Source organism: Dermacentor albipictus, chromosome 1 (assembly GCF_038994185.2).
Source record: "Dermacentor albipictus isolate Rhodes 1998 colony chromosome 1, USDA_Dalb.pri_finalv2, whole genome shotgun sequence".
In the NCBI taxonomy this organism is placed as follows: Eukaryota; Metazoa; Arthropoda; class Arachnida; order Ixodida; family Ixodidae; genus Dermacentor; species Dermacentor albipictus.
In genome coordinates, this window is record NC_091821.1 from 198,839,484 (window position 1) to 198,858,633 (window position 19,150).

General features: G+C 47.3%; 1 long non-coding RNA gene across 1 annotated transcript in view; it reads left to right on the top strand.

Moving 5' to 3' along the window:
• Positions 1–546: 546 nt before the first annotated feature.
• LOC135903137 (uncharacterized) overlaps positions 547–19,150 on the top strand; it is a 61,699-nt gene continuing 43,095 nt past the window's right edge. Inside the window, exon 1 of the long non-coding RNA XR_010564733.1 lies at positions 547–774. This is a non-coding gene — a long non-coding RNA (uncharacterized lncRNA). The remainder of the gene's footprint in view (positions 775–19,150) is intronic.

A 19,150-nucleotide genomic window follows, 5' to 3' on the forward strand; every position in this document is an offset into this window, starting at 1 on the left:
TCAAGGACGACTACTTAGACGAGTGAAATCTTTGCATCCGCTGTAATTGGGGCGAGTTGACAATTTTATTGGTTAAACACGCCCTTTTGTACAATACCATGGTATACTTTTTCGTAACAGGACAGTTCTGTGTAAAACAGCGCAATATCTTGTCTTCGCATCCATGGTATAACTTTAATTAACATGCGAATGCTGCGGGTCACCGATCTTAACAAAGGGTGAAAGTACTTCATTAGAATATAACATCGAGCGAGTTGGTAAGCGTTCATCATGTATTTTTGCGAAGCACTCACAATTTGACTACGGGTGAAGCAGGAACACACGGGACTTGCGCTCTTCTCAAGTAACATCTATTTTGAAAAAAAAAACATTAAGAATGAGAGCGATCCGTAATCTTTGAACACGTGACGAACCCTCCGCCCCTCCCCCTCGAAGCGTTTCTGTCTTCTTGGCGCATACTCAAATTTGAAGCACATCATCAGCTCCTAGATGACGCTGCAGCACGTGCCAATCAGATGTTCATATTCCTTGTCCCATAGCCTAATTGTCGGTTGACTGACACATTCATTCCGTTTTCTTCTGATGTGAAACACTTTGATTATTTGACGTGCAGACTGGGCTCGGTGCCTCGATAAGACCGTGGTGTCGCTGAATTGTGGGATACAACAACATTCTCGGCAGTGACCTGCTAGGTTATTGCCAGGACAGCGCCTATCCTGTGGTCTTCTGCTTCGTCCTTCGTCGAATTGTGAGCGCTGCATAAAAAGGGATCATGTAAGTACTTCGTCATCAAAAAAAAAAAAAAGACCGTGATCGCACCAGCTTGCAGTCAGGGTGTTCACCTCAGAGGTAAGAAAAAAAAATGATAGCGGAATGTTCGGAAGATTTATATTTGTGTTTGCGTTCTTTTTCACAGATTGGTGACTATACTAAGCCATTAAGTAATTGCGCCTTGCCGATTTTGATGGGATTGAACCACTCTTTTCTATGCGTGCGCCTGTTGGGGGAGGCGGGTCTAGTCACGCTGAGTGTTAAATTTCTTATGTGCCTCTCTTTGTTCGATTGCTAAAAAGAAAATAACACTCTCGTATTTCGTTAGGTTACCATGTGAATGAAAAAAACAGTGCGCAGCTCATACATTTTTGCTAGCAGCTGAATAATTATTTGCCGTTAAAAAAAAAAAAACAATGTGCAGGTTAGCAGTGGTGTAATCTTCGTGACGTCCATTTATTTTTGACTCTGGCCCGTCAACTGACGGCTGCGCTATGCAGATTTGTGTTGTATATATATATATATATATATATATACATATATATATATATATAGCGCCATAGCTTGTTTATTTGTTTAAGCGTACAAATACATATGCGAATTCCTTTCTTTTCTTTGTGTCGGTTTTTGTTGTCAACACTGTAGCACATGAACACGTTCTCCTTTCTCTTGAAAGTAATAAGAAAAGCGCGTTTCTGCAAGCTGCTTACCTTATTGTTTTCCTGACTTATAATATTTTGTAGGGCCGGTAACGCTTGCCGCCGAGGGATGACTTTCAGTGTGCGTGCCACTGTCCTCAGTGTAATACAAAACAACAGTGAGGGGGGGGGGAGGGGGGGGGGCACACTGCTTCGCTCGCCTCGAACCTTGCACACTGAGCGGATGCTTCGGAACGCAGAGTGATCCGTCTCCAGTTAGGAATCGCGACAGGAATTTTGTCGCTCATACTGTCGTCCTCCCACTAATATGAATAACGCGTTGTTTTCTCACCCCCCACTCCGCTTCCCGAGTGAACTGTGTTGTCTGGGTGTCGCTGTCGGACGTGCCGCGTTGTCAGGGCCCTACGGTCGGAGAGGCGTCCTTTCACCAGGTCGCCAGCGCATAAACGGTTATGGGTGCCGCTGGACGGAGGAGCAGGTCACGTGGCTCATCTATTAAGTGCAATTTTGGTGACGCGGTGATCCATAAGCGAGTGACGGCTGATTGTGGCCAGGTCACGGGCAGGGAAAGGGGATCCTAATGCGGTGGTCACTGCGTGATTTACTGTCCGTCCCGCACGCGTTGATGTATGAGCGCACGGATAAAAGCAATACGCGAGGCCAGCCCCGCAGAATTGCACTTTCCTCATCGGGAGACGCCGGTCCGTGGTCTCGCAGACGACGTGCTTGCAGACCTGCGAGGCTCAACTTGCTCCTTGACGGCTCTATTAACGGCGTCGCCCCCGGCTGCGGCGTGCTTCGCCGCACGCAGTAAGAAGGAGTAATCTCGTGTTGCGCAAGTACCCGGCCCCTGAAAGAGTGCCATGCATGTGTGACGTCACATTACACTGAAAGCCTTTTTTTTTTCTTGCAACGTTTTTGTTCGACTACCTAACTGTAAGAGGCTGCTAGGCTAAATGGCACGCATGTTGACGTCACCCACTTGCCGCTCTTTACATATTTAACTCACGCTCTACCGGTTTCGCTACAAGTGCGCAAGCGGCTTTCCCTGTGGCATTTGAGTAACGTGAAAGGGGTCAGAAGTTAACCATCCAATCGAATGTTGATATTATGTCGCTTTATTAGTCCAATAATTGTCATTATCGTCGACATACTTCTTGAAGTGAATGTATCCTGTCGAGGCATATTTGCTAGATGTTTAAAAGGAGCAGGTGCTTATGCCATGGACAATGGGTGAATAAAAAGGAGTTTCAACAGTACGGTGGACATCTGCCGAAATTGCCGCGGTGTGTTTTGGCATCACGCTAGAGCAAGAAATTTCATTTTAAACGTGCAAGCGTGGTGATTTGGGTTTTGTTGTTAACCCATTCTGGGGGCCCACGGCCCGTGCATTGTGTTTTTGCATGTGCTCACACGAAGCACACGGCGCACACGCTGAGAGGTGAACATCTAGGGCTCAACACGGCCGTGATGAAAGCGCCTACAGCAGCACCCGAGAGCTGGATGGCGCGCATGCGTCGCGTGCTCCTCGTGCGGACGGCTCTCGGCACGCGCGATAGCGTGGCGTTAGCACAGAGAAGCGCGGAGGGAGCGTGGCCCCTGAGGAGGCTGGCCACGTTCATCGTGGGGCTTCGTTACGGGCACTGCTGCCCATATATGCTGCCTCCTGTACATCGTGCTCTCGGCGGCTCAAGAGTGGCGCTGACGAACGTACCGAGGCATGTCGAGAAGAGCCACCCGATTGCAACGAGATTCTCTATTTATACAAATGTCCCCTTTGTAATGATTACGCCTCCCTATAACACACCACATGGTCATGCCCCAACGTGAAGGCGGCCCCGCAAATACCCAACCCCACACCGGAGCAGTGGGAGGCCGTGCTGACTAGTTCGGACCCTCGTAACCAGCAGCAACTGGTGCGGCGGGCCCGGGAGACAGCAAGAGCCGCAGGAGCCCTGGACTAAGGGCGCCTCCCGCACAAGCAGAAAGGCACCTGCTTGTCCTTTGTTTTTTTTTTAAATAAATATTTCTCCTCCTCCTCCTCGTAGAAGCACGTGTACAACTGACCGCGCATCGAAGGATTTCTGAGCACGGTAGCGGTCCCCGACGCTCCGTGCTGTGCAGCTTGCCACTAGGCTGTGTCCACCGCAGGCGTCTGCCCTCGAGTCGTGCCGCGTGACCCCTCCTCTTTTTTTTCACTCTCTCGCGATGCAATGGAACGTTTTGGGCATTGACGAATCAACACGTAGACAGATTACAGCGGAGACCTGCTATCTGTGCCTGTCACTCAAAACATTTTCCTTCATCAAGGACGCCAGAACTAGTTGAACGCCGTGTGACATACTGTAATACTTAAGGCGAAGTGTTACTTATGATCGGTCTCTCGCGTGTAGTGCTCTCTAATTTCATGTCTTATTTACACTGTGATGTTTCTCGCCGCCGAAATACTGAGTCATTCATATTCGCTTCCCGTCGCGCCGCCGTTGGGGCTGCGAAGCCTCGAAATTACTCAAAATCGGTGTTGAGCGACACTTCCTGTTAACGCCATCTCACGAGAATGCGCGTAATCTACCGCTCCAGTGCTTCGATATCACAAACGAAACTAATATGTTCTCGATTGCACGCCTCGTTTGCGCACACGTATGCCGCCATAGGCGGCAAGTTTTCATTTTTCCGGAGGGGGCTTGGGCTTTACCAGCTTTCCGAACCCTGCCCATATATATATGTATATATATACATGTACTGGCGTCTCTCGGATGAGCCATGCAGCAAGCGGATTCAGTGAAACACATTAGGGAGATATACAGGGTGATCAAGTTTAAGTTTGCGGTATGCTTTCAAAATAGACTGTTGCAGAAAGCATAGTTCTAGTCCTTGAGCTGGATTATTCAGAGTGCATGGCGGACATTGCTTGCACGAGAATTCAAAGCACCTGTTCAACTAAGCAACGACAAACCACTAATTAACTTCTGAAATAATTACTTTGCGGCACATATTGTAGTTTACAAATTGTAGCCGACGACCTTGCAAGGAGTATCGACTTGGAATGTCCCAGAACGACGCCATGCAGTTTGGAGATATACGCCATCAAACTCGTCGTAAAAATGCCCTGTCTTTCCACTTATTTTTTAAAGGAAACGCGGTTTTATACATTGAAGCAGAAAATTAACTAGAACGCCCATGTATTTCGTCCCACACTTTGGGAAATAATATCTTGAAACTGGTGTCATCTGGAAAATTGATTTCGTGTGGATACGTCCTGCTATCTCAAGGCTACAATTCGTAAATTGCGATATGGGTGTAAAGCAATGATTAAGAAGTTAATCAGTGAACTTTCGTTAATTAGTTGAATATGTGTTGAAATAATGCCCGTCTCTCTGAATAATCTGTCTCAAGGACTGGAATTATGCTGTCTGCAACAGGCTATCATTAAAAATCCGTAAAAATTAAAATTGATCACCGCCGCCGTGCTTTGTGCATATTAAGTTGCACAAATTGACATCAATGAAAACGTCATGTAAGTTCTTGTGAAAGTTTTAATACACAAAGAGCGCGATTGTTTCTCAGTTTTTTTTTTAATTTTATTTGCCATGTTGGAAGTGCGGCGCTTACACGGGTGCGGCCCTTACACGGATTTATACGGTAAGAATATTACTTAGTATAACTGCCTTAAACTTCGCTATCACTAAGGCGACAGAACTGCAGCCTTTTATTTTATTTTATTTCTTTTTTTATCTGTGAGTCGGACTATAAGCGCCGCATGACTGCTATTGATTCTGATTTCAAGTCAATCTGCTTTGGTCTCATTTCGGCTAGTGAGTGAGTTATACAGATTTGTGATCGCTGCGTGCAAGTAGCGATGTTTCCATCCCTAATGAATGTTGTAAATTATTAGAAGAGTTTATTTTTTCATAAGTCGTTAGCATTGCCTACTGGAAAGAGAAACACCAATGGGACACATATCATTCACGTGCATTTCACACGCCGTTGATGAAAGACACTGCCGAAGGGGTCAATAAAGTCAGCAAGTTCTTGTTTTTTTCAGGGTCAAAGAAAGCGCTCAAAGAAATTTGAAGCGAGGTGAACACACAACAGCTATTTATTCTCCAGGCATAGGCTATCCATAACATGACAAATAATGGTTAGTTGGCTACCTCCTTCTATTTAAAAAATATAGTAAGCTTTGTCCTGTGTATATATTTAAATATATTGTGTCTGTGCATAGTGTTCGCTGTGTTCACAGCGAAGTGAAAAAATACGGGTGTAGAAGCCACCGCTGGTGCATCTAATGCGCTTGTCCTCCTAGTGTCAGGATTTGCAGAAATAAAGTGACAGTAGGAATTAAAATCCGTCCACATCCGCGCCGACAATGATAAGGTAACTTTTTAGCCACAATAAAATTTTAAGTGAAAAGTTAGAGGCAACTCAAACGAAACTTCAAAGGTTGTGCCTAACAGAACTCTGATAATGACATTTAAGGGGGGGGGGGGAAGCTCTGCCCCCCCTTCCGAAATACCTTTTTTTTAAATAATCAGTCGCGGAAGAGATTTGCACGTGCATCGTCCCTGGTCACACATGCAATGTGGAGCAACCTCCCTAACTTCGCTATCTTTATCGTCACTTTAACATGTCAGGCTCCGCCTTTCAACGAACCTGGGCTATTTCTGATCGTATATACCCCCACATGGCACTTGTGCAAGCACTTCATCGAGTACCACGAAGTTGAACCACCGAGTGCAGCTTTCAGCGAACGCCTCGCTGCGCCCAACGTCGGGTCGTGCGGCGTTACCGTCGCCCGACCCCTAATGTGTCCCTAATGCTGAGGGAGGCTGGCGGGAGGCGCGCCCGATGCGCGCGGCACGCACCATAAAGTCCCGTGAAAGAAATGCCCGCAAAGGTGCCGCCATATTGATGGGGGCGGCGTTGGGGCGGGCTGGCACGCCGGCTGCCTTCTTCGTCCATCGGAACGGCACGTGACCCACACGCGACCGCGGCCACAATAGAGAACCTCATTAGGGGCGCATTCTCTTGGAAGCAATTTTTCGTTCCTTTTTTGCTCCCCTTGCGGCAGCCGCCCCATAATTTTTATGGGAAATACGGATACTTTACGATTATCGTGCTGAGCTCTGTGGCGTGCCTTTCTTTCTTTCTATCTTGTTTTTTTTTACTGTAGTTTAATGGCGCCTTTTTACTTTTTTTTTAGTGTACTGAAGTTCATGAAAGCTACTCAGGCTTCCTACCCTTTGTGAAATTCAGTATCGCAGCGTTGGGCCTTCTTTCCAACCCTCGCTTTATACATTTCGCGGGAATTTCCTTTAAATGCTTTTATTTCGTTACCATGGCTACAGGCTGGGAATTGGAAAATGTGGAAACGTCTCGGCGCACCAAAGCAGCCAGCCGATCCCTGCGCCCATGCTATTCGAAATCTATTCAGTGTGCCGAAAGCGTAAAATAAAGCTCCACTACGCATAAATATGACGATGCAGCATTGCCTGCGTGTTACGCATATATACCACATGTAGATGTGCAGTGTTGACAACTCTAACATTTAGCTTAACACGTAGGCCCCAGCTGAAGAAAAGTAATGAAATTCTGGAGTATTAGGTGGCACAGCCACTATCTTACTTTGATGCATCACGTAGTGAGGGACATCAGGATTAATTTTGACCACCGTGGGTTTTTGACGTTGCACCCAATGCACGCGATACACGAGCGTTTTTGCATTCCGCCCTCAATGGAATGCAGCCGCCGCGGTATGGATCGAGCCCGCTACCTCGCGTATTCCAGCATCCCCGAGATCTACGGTGCCCGATATCTTTGAGTGGGGCCCTCTCACGTGTGACTTGGCTCTTCAGCCTCCGCGCGTGCGCTCGCTACGTGAATGCAGCCCGAACTGCCCCACCAGAGTTTTTGAAATGTGAGTCTGCAAGTCTGTAGTACGTACATGTACGGAATGTTCCGGACCACTGCTAAATCGAGCAGAGTCAGCGTGGCGACTACGCTTAGTGTGCATTGCTGGTCTGCTAGCCATCCCTGTGTACACGGGTGTGTACGGCGTAGTTTAGAAGAACTTGTTGTTGGGCGAGTTGGTAGATATTGGCGAACATTGTTTAACTGCGCGAACAAACGAACCGCAAAGACAGCAAGGGACAAGGACGGGCGCAGACTTGCAACTCAATTTTATTCCCCAACGTCCACATATAAGTACACCCCCGACATACACCACTGCGCGTGCGCGAAAAAAGGCAAGATAAAAAAAGTAAAACCTTGTATAAGCAAAACGCTACCTACCTACGCTCGTCAATAAACCTCATCTCACTGTTATGTAAATAAACTGAGGTGTCACTGACACTATCTTGTCCCTTCTTTCTAATATGGTACGCCTCGAGTAGCTCTCTGACTCGGCTATCTCGGCAGCGGCACAAAATCTTTACTTCCTTCATGATCGGCTTGCACGTGCACGCCAGGCAGTGGACAGGCAGGTGCCCATTCGTTTTATTTCTAATAGACAATTCATGTTCACGCAAGCGCACATTCACACACCTTCCTGTTTGGCCTATGTAAACTTTGCCGCATGATAGAGGTATCTGATATACTACTCCAACACTGCAATCTACGTGGGAAATGGAGTGCTTTGTTCCGCACCCTTGGAAGTTATTTTTGCGCGAGCATAGGCCATCGAGCTTGCCGGGAGCCGAGAACGCTATCTCAACTCCATACCGTTTCACAACCTTCTTTAAGTTGTGGGAAGTCTTGTGAACATAAGGCACAACTGTACGTTGTGCCTTATGTGGCTTATGTAGTTTCTTGTCATGATTTTTCCGTGGTTGTGACGCACTCACAACAATTTGTCGACCCTCTTTTTTTTTTTAACATGAACTGCCGCATTTGGCCTCCGGCTACAGTGTCTCAGCTGTAATTCAGTGTTTATATGTGCCAAGCGCGCGCGGGCGTTGTCGATCGCCCGCTCCTTTGAGCATGGAAAGTTCAGTTTTGTTGCTGCCCAGAGCTTTAGACATATCGCAAGAGACGTTTGACGCATTTGCCAAGAAATTAAGTGGTCGCTGCGGTGCGTTAATGAATGCAGTGCTTTAGCCGCATTACAGCAAACATGCGATAGTTTGCTACAATGTGGTCTTTCCGCGAAATGTTGCGTTAGGTATACGTAAGTGATGGAGCAGCAGCTTTAAATTATCCATCAAGATGCAAGCCGAACTTGCTCAGAAAGCACGAAGAAAGTGCGAAAACAGCAATTTTGTGGCTGCGTGTCACATTCAAAATTTGCGTGACATTTCGTGCGACTTTCACTTAGCCTAACAACAGGAAGTTCCTATACGCTTATCGCAAAAAAAAAAGGGGGGTGGGGGCGACGATACAGGTTATCTACTCCCCAGGAGAGTATATAATCAATTCATTGAGCTTAGAGGATTGGTTTCAATATCAGACAATTGACCAAACTCGCATAGCAGCGCTGCCATCTACATTTAAATGTGTAGCGCCGACCGCCCATGGACAGGTTTGCAGTAAAATGTCTATGAAATGTCCGGAACGTCTGGTAGAAGGGCGGATAAAATTAATGGGTAAAACAGGCAAAGTTACGCAGTCTTGTGCTGCATTGCTGACCTGCACAAGATAATTGAAGTGCACACGATAGTTTGGTTACCGTGGAACAGCTCGCTCCTGCATGTACGTTAGTCTGCCCAGCGTAACCCTGCTTTTATTTCTTTACTCTCGCCATGGGTATCGGGCACTGTTCACGGCTAGACTCGATAGCACTGGAATTAGTGCTATCACGAAACAAAAACAGGTGACAACCTTTGCTTAGCTTACAGTTTTCAAGGAATTTTATTCTGGAAGTGCGTCATACGTATTTGAAACTAGAACAAGACAATTGAGAAGTTCCGGACTGCTGGTACTTAACCGAATTAATAGCTGGAGGGCTAAATAGACAAGGAAAAAAAAATTGGAACGCAGACGTGCGAAATAAAATGTTGAAAGGTTTTTCTGCGTTTTTTTAAATAATATTTTTATTCTTACGTTGATAAAGTGTTGTTTTTCGAGTGATTTCTGGTCGTCTAAAAATGCGTTTAACTGAAATAGTCTGATCATGCAAACCTAAACAAACATACGATTTTCGCATTAAAATTGGTAATGGAATTTATTTGTAAGAAAATAGTGCAAAGCATGATTGAAGATAGCGAAACATGGTGGAGCGTGATGCAGCTATATAATGTTCGAGATAAACCCCTTGTCACTGAAATTATGAGATTTTTCTTGCCAGTAAAAGTTTTATATACCCAAGACCAAATGACTAGAACTATGAACCACACGTGAAATTTCATTTTAACTACAATCTCGCTTAGTCGACGCGAAGTTTACATTCATACTAAAGAAAAAAAAAATACATGTAGTAATTGAAGAGCCCCGTGCTACGCCAGTACGCAGTCGGAGCTTGAGCAAATGAATGCAAATGCAGCTATTCTAGCTGGAGCGTAGCAGACGACAAAGGCGAGTCCTCTTGTTGACGTCACTGGGGCGCCGTTCAGTGTCACCGTGGGTCGCGCACGAGGCCGTGTACCGCGTTGGGTGCTACAAGTGCACGACTGAACAAAGCGAGTCTGCGCGAAACCTCAGTGGCGTACAATCTCGATCACGCTTTTCTTTTTCTTTCACCTTCAAGGTAAACTCTGGATTTGTTAAAGGGCGCCTAAACTACCTCTGATGTTTCAAAAAAAGACATTCGCCTGTGATCTTGTTCATCCTTTATGGGTCTTTTCATCACACTTCGTGACGCCAACAGGGTCATACAAGGGACGCCACCGGGGCTGTCGATAGGAGGGATATCAGTTCCCCATCCGTCTGCTTTCCCGCCTTCGCCTTGCTCACCCCTCGCGCCCGTTCTTCGTCGTCAGGCTCGCTTGGCCGTCGTGCGCAGCTCATGGACTATAGAATCGTGCTATCTGCCACAGGCAATTAAAAAAAAAAATGTGAAAGTGTTCGCTGAAACACCCGGCCTGTATATCACTATACCCGAATCCCAAACAAGAAATATTGGTGAATGAGTCAGCCAGACCTGTAACGTGTAAATATTACCCTATCAGGTTCTTCGTACCCACAGTGCAACGAAAAAATTAACAGAAAATGGAGATGCTCCTCCGAGTATGACAGTAGAGTCATTTTTACAAGCCGGAATGATCAGTTGTGCCAAGAAATCATCGAGGCACTTTGCAATTTTTGTTATCCGCATTAATGTGTCGGCCATGCATCTTTCTATCAGTTCAAAAGGACGCATGAGAGCTCTTTTATCCCAGCATCAGCCAGATTGAACCACGTGCCTTGTTATAGTTTCTGTGGTTGTGCTTTTGGCGCCGATTTCTGTTTTGCTGTCTTTTTTCTGTACGGTGTGCACAAAAGCGACATGCCGATCAAAGTGTAGAGGAGGAGCAATGGTGCTTACTGCAGGCAGACCTATAGCCTTGCAAAAGCTGCCGGCGATTGTTCCGCCCGTCCGTGCGCCACTTGTCGATTGCGGTAATATGTCTAAAGCCCGTCACGATACATCGGTTACAATTGTACAAGGGCATCTGGTAACATAACCGAAGGCTAATATCGAGGACGAATTTAAGCCGCGGAGCAACAGGTTGCGTGCCATCCATGCCACGTTGTCCTGCTATCCCACCCACACGGCTCACCATTTATACTACAGCTCTGTATACCACAGAGGAACTCGGGGAGGAATAGAAACACTTCTCATTTGCAAATCCAACGTCCTCGCTGGAACAAAATGCCTCTTCCACTTGTGTGTTCGAAGTGTAGTGATTTAGATATGCGCTGAAGATTACGCGATGGGACGAATTACTTTTGACTGTAACTTTATGAAAGTAAATGTCTCTAAGAAGAACGTTGTGAACCTAGCACGCATCATGATTGAACTACAAAAAACAATAAAATAAGCTGCATTGCGCTTTGTCAACAAATCTATTGCCACAACGTTGAGAAAGCCACGGAGTACTAACCGTGAATCACATGATGGCTTGACGATCGCAATATCGTGTTAGCGTCAATACACTTTTCAGTTGATGCACATTCGAAAAGTTATGCTTTCGTTGCAAGTGCAAAGTACGCTCGTCACTTCAGCGAAACCACTGCGCATGCGCTTCCTTGCTCATGTCTAAGTTGCCTTTGGGAACGCGTAGCTTGTCACAGTACCTGTGCAACGAGGAATTTTTTCTAGCCCTGTAAAGAATATTGACATGATTCGATAACACACATGCCTGTCGGGAAATATAGTACATGTTTCTAAGCTTAAAAGAAAAAGAAAAGCCTAAGTATTGCGCCAACCTTAAGATAATGCAGAGGTTAATCATAGGCGCTCTGTAGAGTCCGCATTTTAGATTAAGCAGTCATGCATGCGGTAACTACGCACTTTCTTCCTCAAATGTTGCATAATTGCTTTTCTTACTTTTTCCGCCATCTTAAAATGAAGTGGATACCATGCAATATAACTTATATGTCAGGGTCACCCAGATTAAGTGCACACCAGTATTAAAGCAACTTTCGCTGATCACTGCTATTAGCGGCGAGAATTTGGAGTGACGCCCTCTTGCGAGTGACGTCACGGCCAGGACGGCACTCGCTCCGGCTCGCTCGGCTGCCGCTCGCGCTCGTTCCCTTCGTGCGTGCTTGGGGTATTGGCGGCTCGAGTCGTACTTAGAGAAGGTTATTTGGGATTATTTCTGCTGCCATGCCTGAACCGCAGTTTCTTCTTCAAAACCGCCTGAGTCATGAAAATTTGCGACTTGGATATCGCAAACTATGTAGCACTGAAGGGGTCTACTGGTCTTGCAATGCATATATGCGCCGTGTCTGTTCATAAATTTTGCTTAAAAAGAATGTCTGCAAGTTCAACACGTGAAGTTATTTGTGATGCTCCTCTAAACACTTAACATTCCCTTATTACTTAAGTATGAGAGCCATAGCATATTACATGGAAAAAATACCTTGATGTTTGGTGTCAACATTATAAATCCGTGTTAGAAGGACACTGCCCAGCGAAGCTTTCATCATGATTATTATTACTCTGGTGAGTTGCTTTAGTCTTATGTGGCAACTGTATTAAGGCCCAAAAGGAAGAGATAGGCGTGCATTTTGTGTGAAAAAGTTTGGTACTATACTTTCACCGTTCTCTGAGATAGGCACCCAGAAACGCATTGGCTTTTAACACGACGGCGCATCGTGTATAGTATATATATATACTTCACGAATACCATAAAAGCAATCACATGAAAGAAAATTTCGTGGTTAAGATCTAGAAACAATCAAATGTAATCGATGAAATGTGTCATAGCGGCCCTCAGTAGCTTTTATCGACGACATGGCACACCCCTCCCGCAACGGAAACAACCGACTGTCGTTATGGCAATTGATCAAGATAGATGTTGTAGAAGTCATATATAGCCAGCGTTTAATTGTGACACGCATATTGCACCATGGTGGGTATGGAATCATAACTGGATTCTTAGGTGCTGTGCTTTTGCGTCTATGTTTTTATAATTCACGTGAGCTACCACTGCAAAGTGTAGATCCGCGCATGAAAAACCCGTAAAGGCCGATCCACACGACGGACCAAGTCCGCGGGCCACTCGGTCACGTGATGCGACGTCACGGCCCGCCGTGGTTCGGTCCGGCGCAGAACACATCCACACGGCGGACCACCATAGCAGACGGCAGAGCAGACCAACCAGCTATTATACTCTCGGCCAGAGTGCTATCGTTGTTATCATTCCGGCTCGAGTCCCACAAAGTCGGGAACTGCTCAACGAGGTATACAAAATGAAGAAACCTCCTCGTCACTCCAAGCGGACACGGTGTTTAAAAATATATGTCTGCTGCACGCACGTGTAGGCGGAACGGCGGACATGAAACGGCTGGCTTGACTGGCTTTTGCTGAGCCGAAAACTAGATTGGATTTGGCTGAAGACACTCTGTTGCCGGACAACATTTGTTGGCTAAGCCGAAATCACTGCGGTTTGCATGCGGTCCGCCGCCAAAACTGAAGCGGGAAAAGCCCCTGTGATTTGTTGGACCGCGAGGACCGCGGTCTTGCGCGGGCCAACGGCGGTACGCACGAATTGGTGACGTCCTATTACGTGATGCGCGGACCGCGGTCCAAAAGAGCAATTTGGTCCATCGTGTGGATCGGCCTTAATGGGCTGGTCTGAGCTCCCTCGTGTGGCATTATAGCGTTGCCTTTGAAAAATATATTGTCGTTTAGGAAATAAGCCCCTTGATTACATTTTCGCGAACGAAGACGTCGTAAAATATATATTTGAGAGGCCCATCATAACTATACGAGCATTGTGAACGAGAGCGAACCAGCGGAAACACTGGAGAATGTGCCCGGTCACCGCCCGAACTGCAGCAGACGACAAGCGCGAGTCCGTGCTCTGACGTCACACGAGCAGCGCTCGCAACGCCCCTCTAGGTCGTTCTCGGAGCTAATAGTAATGGCAAATGCAACCGCTGGTGTGCGGAGCACTCCAGTCCCTATAGTCCGCGATAGCCTGAGAATGCGTTGGCAGGTACATCGCTGTGCAATTCAAAGATAATTTGTGTAGCCACTTACGTTCACTAATTTCCGTGACGTCAGCGCTTAGGCGAATATCGGCGTCTCCTGGTATTCGTTGTTTTGGAGTGCAGAAACACAGAAGAGAGATGGAGTGCGGCTTTGTGGGCGGAGCTTGAATACAGTAGATTGTCACTGTGTTTACATCATTAACACATATCACCTTCCTACTGCACTTCAACCAATTATCGAAAACATGAAGAAAACAACGAACAATGGTCCCATAGCCCAAGTCTATTAGAAAATAAAATGCTGTTGGTTAGTGGCTATGTTGTTGGGCTGCTAAGCACGAGGTCGAGGGATCGAATCGCGGCCACGGCGGCCGCATTTCGATGGGGGAGAAATGTGAAAACAGCCTTGCACTTAGATTTAGGCGCACGTTAAAGAACGCCAGGTGGTCGAAATTTCCGGAGTCCCCCACTACAGCGTGCCTCATAATGAGAAAGTGGTTTTGGCACGTAAAACCCCATAATTTTTTTTTTGCATACTACTTCGGACTATTTCTTGTAGATCAGATTTAAAAAATAATGATGTCAGCTGTTATTGCATCAAACGGTATCGCAGGCTCTGCTACTGTTCAATGGCCTGCGCGATTACAAAGTGGGTGTACACTGCGACTTCTCCAGGAGGTTGGCGTTTCGTGAAGTAAAAAAGCAAACTGCAAACAACACACATGCGCAGACCCGTGTCATCCGCAGATAATGGCCACGAATTGTCCAGTTTATCCTTGTATTTCAAAAAACGAGCCATTTCAAGCCTGAACATTTTTTTTCACATTCATCCCCATTCTGAACTGAAAATGGATAGAGAGCAAGCGATGCTCACTTTTGCGGTTCTCGAAAGGCGCACGCGCAGGAGGCACTTGCCGCGGAGGGAAACCACCCATTGTTCACAATAGCGTCATAATTGCCACTCCGGAAACCGGGAAATCGTTTTCCCGATCCAGTTCCGCTTCCTTCAGTTTTTTTGCTATTATTGTGGTTGTTTTCTTTTTCTTTTCGTGCCACTTCGGTGCCTCATCGGCAGCTCGCACGCGCGTCGCCGCCGTCGTCCCCGTCCGGCGCTGTCCATCGGTTGCGGCCATTTCCCCGTCTTTTGGAGCAAAAATGTCTCCCCGGCATCCGTTGTCATCTCAGCGAGCGAGGGTCTCATTTATCACGCGCCGCGGGGTCTCCGCGGTTGAGGGCTGGAGGGAGGGACGCAGGAGGGGCGGACTCCCACGCGCCGCGATGCTCCGGGAGGGCAAAAACACTGGCGCACTGCTGCTCGACTCCCGTGCAGCTGTGCTCGGCCGCACACCCGTGAAGCGCGGGAGCCCCGGCGCGAGCGCGCGGTCTCCCTCCCAGCACGGCGGCCGCGCTCGTTGCCGGCCGCCCGTGGTAACGCGGGGCAAATCGCTGCTTTCCGGGCGTCGGCGGGGCTGAACGGGGTATTACTCAGAGCCGCCATGGGGACCAGTCGTCGACAAAGCGGCGAGGCCGGCGAGTGCCATATTGCTCCCCCCCTCCTCTCCTTGCTCTGGTCACTGAGTCATTTCAGTTAAGGGTTATGGCCCACGCGAGCTCCTCAGAGCGCTGCGTGTGGATGGCGCCAGTGGACAGCGGAAACGGTTGCTTTACGGGCGGAAAAATGGGATTAGGGCGATGGGAGAACTGTTTTCCTTCGCGTGCCCACGTCGGCAGTGTTCTCGCCGAGGGCTCGGACGCGGGAGTGAGCGCAGGATCAATAACCCCGCAATGGTTCGTCCCTTTTGATGGACATGTCACGTCGTTACTGGACTCGTCTCGTATCCTCCTCCCCGATATTTTTGACCGCGGGAAGCGTCTTCTTCTTGTTCCTTCCCGCACCCCTACTGTTTCCGACTATTTATTATTGTGCGCCTGCCTATGCCCGTGTCCCTTTCATCCACTCGTCCTTTGTTTGGTTCGGGAGAGCTGTCGCCACAGCTTGTAACTAATGAACTGATGAACAGCGCCCTTGCTGTTTTCTTTATCCTTTGTTGCGCCGGTGTTCAGTGGAGCAGGCAAACCGATCAGAACACACGCCTACGGACCAGAAAGCACATTTCACATGTTTTGTACGAACGTATCTTCTAATGACACGATGTGCTGAAATAACGGTACAGTGACTGTGCACTGAAGATTTGTTATGCTTTTTCTTGTTTTTTTCTATGTGCAATTCTTGTTTTGGTACGTTAGTATAGCAATCACGCACTTGTAACTAAACGCCTTAATGGAGTCTAACTGCAGTAACAGAATATTTTCGCGACAGGAATATTTGAGACTGGCCGGAAAAGTAAAGATGATAGCATAACTGCAGAACCAAACGCTGGCAGACAGGGTGCACGCATGATGAACGCTTTACATTGAACAAAAAGCGCTCGCCTTTTGAACCGTAATATCGTTCTGTAAGACACTATTAAGACACTACTTTGGGAGGGCATTTATTTAAAGCGAAGTCTTCCTTGCCTCTTATCCCGACTTTCCGGGCGCTGTGATGGTCTTGCAACGTGTGCCGTTGGGTTTTTTGCAACACCACCAGATGGCGCTCGCCTTCGCACATCCCTTCGGTGCCTTGACGCCAGCGAAGACGCTTTGGGCATGAAGCACCCTACACATCCCGGGATTGCGAAGGGATTCACCCAGTGAGAACTGTAGTTAACGTACACCTTCCCGAAGCGCTTGGCTTTAAAGTGGACGGAAGCGTCAGCCGGTCAGCACTAGAGATAAGCGTTTTAAAGAGAATGCCATTACATCATCATCATGAGAATCCCGGCCGGCCGGCCGGCCGGCCGGCCAGCACCGCCGCGGGCCGGGATGCGTAGTTTGTACGTATGGCATGCGCTGTGCTTGCTCTCCTATGCGACAAAAATGCAGGTGCTGGGTTGTGGAGCTCGCGTGCTGGGCTGTGATAGTCTAAACATTACACTCGTCAGCCTGAAGAGAGCGATTGGAGCTGACATCTTAACAGCGTGCTGGTCACGTACGCAAAACGGCTCCAAAGCGTGCATTCAGCGTCGAGAAAACTCACACGCGAAAGAAGCGTCGCGTGGAACAGGAGCGTCCTTGCTACGCAGCGAACCGTGGTGCAGACCGCGAATGTATGTATCAATGTATACGTACAATTTTATAATAATTAATTGAATTACGCACAGCCCCATAATTCAATTAATATTTTACACTTCTGCCACGATGCGATAAGCCCCGTGAGCCAGTGATAGTGCTCAGCCCTCTCAGAGGTTAGGAAATATGGCGCACAACAACGCCTCAAGCAAACACTTCGCGATGTGTGTTCTGTTGACTAAGCAGACAAACAGCAGTGGTGCACGCAAGGTAACGTTTAACATCAACTCACCACTCTCCTATATTGGACTAAACGCTGAAGGAATTACACATTCTCCGCCAACTTCACCACTAATTATCGTCAATCAAAGCAATCGGTATGCTAAGATTCGCTTGCATTGATTCCCACAGTGCGTGGGATCCACAAATTTTTTCAAAACGCATTTGCAGCTTTTCTTTTTTTCTGTCTCCCCCAACCTGTTGAGAATAACAATAACCTTTGAAATTTTAATTTCAAAAAGGCGCTAGTGCTGAGCGTATGCCACGTACCCCATTGGACTATTTACCTTTCAAAGCGCGCAGGCTTCTTAATTGTATCATCATCATCATCATCATCATCATCATCATCATCATGATGTCCACTGTAGGAGGAAGACCTTTCCCTGCGATCTCCAATTACCCCTGTCCTGTGCTTTAATTATTTTGTAGGCATTCGTGCTATTCGCATGTGGATGCGTGACTTATTATCCTCAGGAAAAACACTGCAAAAATGGGACAGATTTTCCGTGCCATGACAGAGATTTTAATAGATGTGTGCGTCCTAACATGACAAAGGTTGATACCACACCACGACTTATGATTCCTCCGGTGAATAGGAAGAAATTGAAGCTGCCCCTTATACAGGTATTTTTCCAGGTTGTATTCGTTGTGCAACCATGCGTAAAGAATGGCCACCAAGTTTCAGCTAGTAAAAATGGAACTCGATCGGTTTACCCCATTCTTTGTCGTCCATACGGGCATGGGGGAATTTTTAGTGCAGTCATTCAACGCTGTTTTTTATTTTTACGGTATTAATGATAATTAACACCTTTAACAATCCAGGTAGAATTTTTTCTTCAGCAAGCAATTCGCTTTGTTTACCTTTGTCGCACATTGATATTTGCTCACTTCAGGGCAACATAAAGGTGCTAAAAGGCTTCAAGAAAAGAAATATTTATTAAACAGCTTTCCTTACGTTGACTCGAGAGGCCTGTTTAGAGTTCGCTTAGAGCTACGGAGCACGAGCCATCGTCTAGCATGTGTGTGCAGAACACGTATCTTCGTGTACGGTTGCATGTTTGTCGGGGATAGTATATCTAAATTACTTGACCTCAGGGGTACATGATATGAACGTCTCGCACGACGTGAAAACTGGTATCTCAGTAGCAGGAGCAGTGCTTCTTTTCATCGATAAACTCCTCCCCGTCGTTTGAAACTTAATCTGCACTAAAATTTGAAACGGGAGGAATTCGAAATACGTGGCCGTTTTAAATCGCAGTTTCACTGGGCTTGTCCGAAATAGGGCTGCTTGCTTCGAGCTGTCTGTACGTTCAGGCAGCTTTCCCAGCTCAAATGGATTTCTGTGTGACCGTGGTGCAACAGTGATATTAAAAGGCGCACTTGAAGTTTTCCCTTCGCCATGCGCCTCCACAGCAGCCTGTGCTAACGGGGCGGGTTGTCGAGTGAAGAATGATTTCAAGAGACCCGCCTTTCCGATGTATGTAGGAGCGCTGGGCGCTACTGCCGAAATATCGGTTGCCGCACGGACGCGCCGCACCGACAGTGGAGCCTGCTCAGGCCAATGGCACCCCGCGAGTGCGGCAGTGGTCTCTCTGGGGCTGCGGTTGATCAAGTCCCGTGATTGCCCTGACGTGCCTCTCCGCACTGAGCTTCGCTTGAAGCTGCTTTTTTGTTTTCGTGCGCGGTGGCCCGCGTCCGTATTTGCGGGTTCATTTTCCAATCCCCAGCGGGAGAATCATGCAAATGAACGCGTC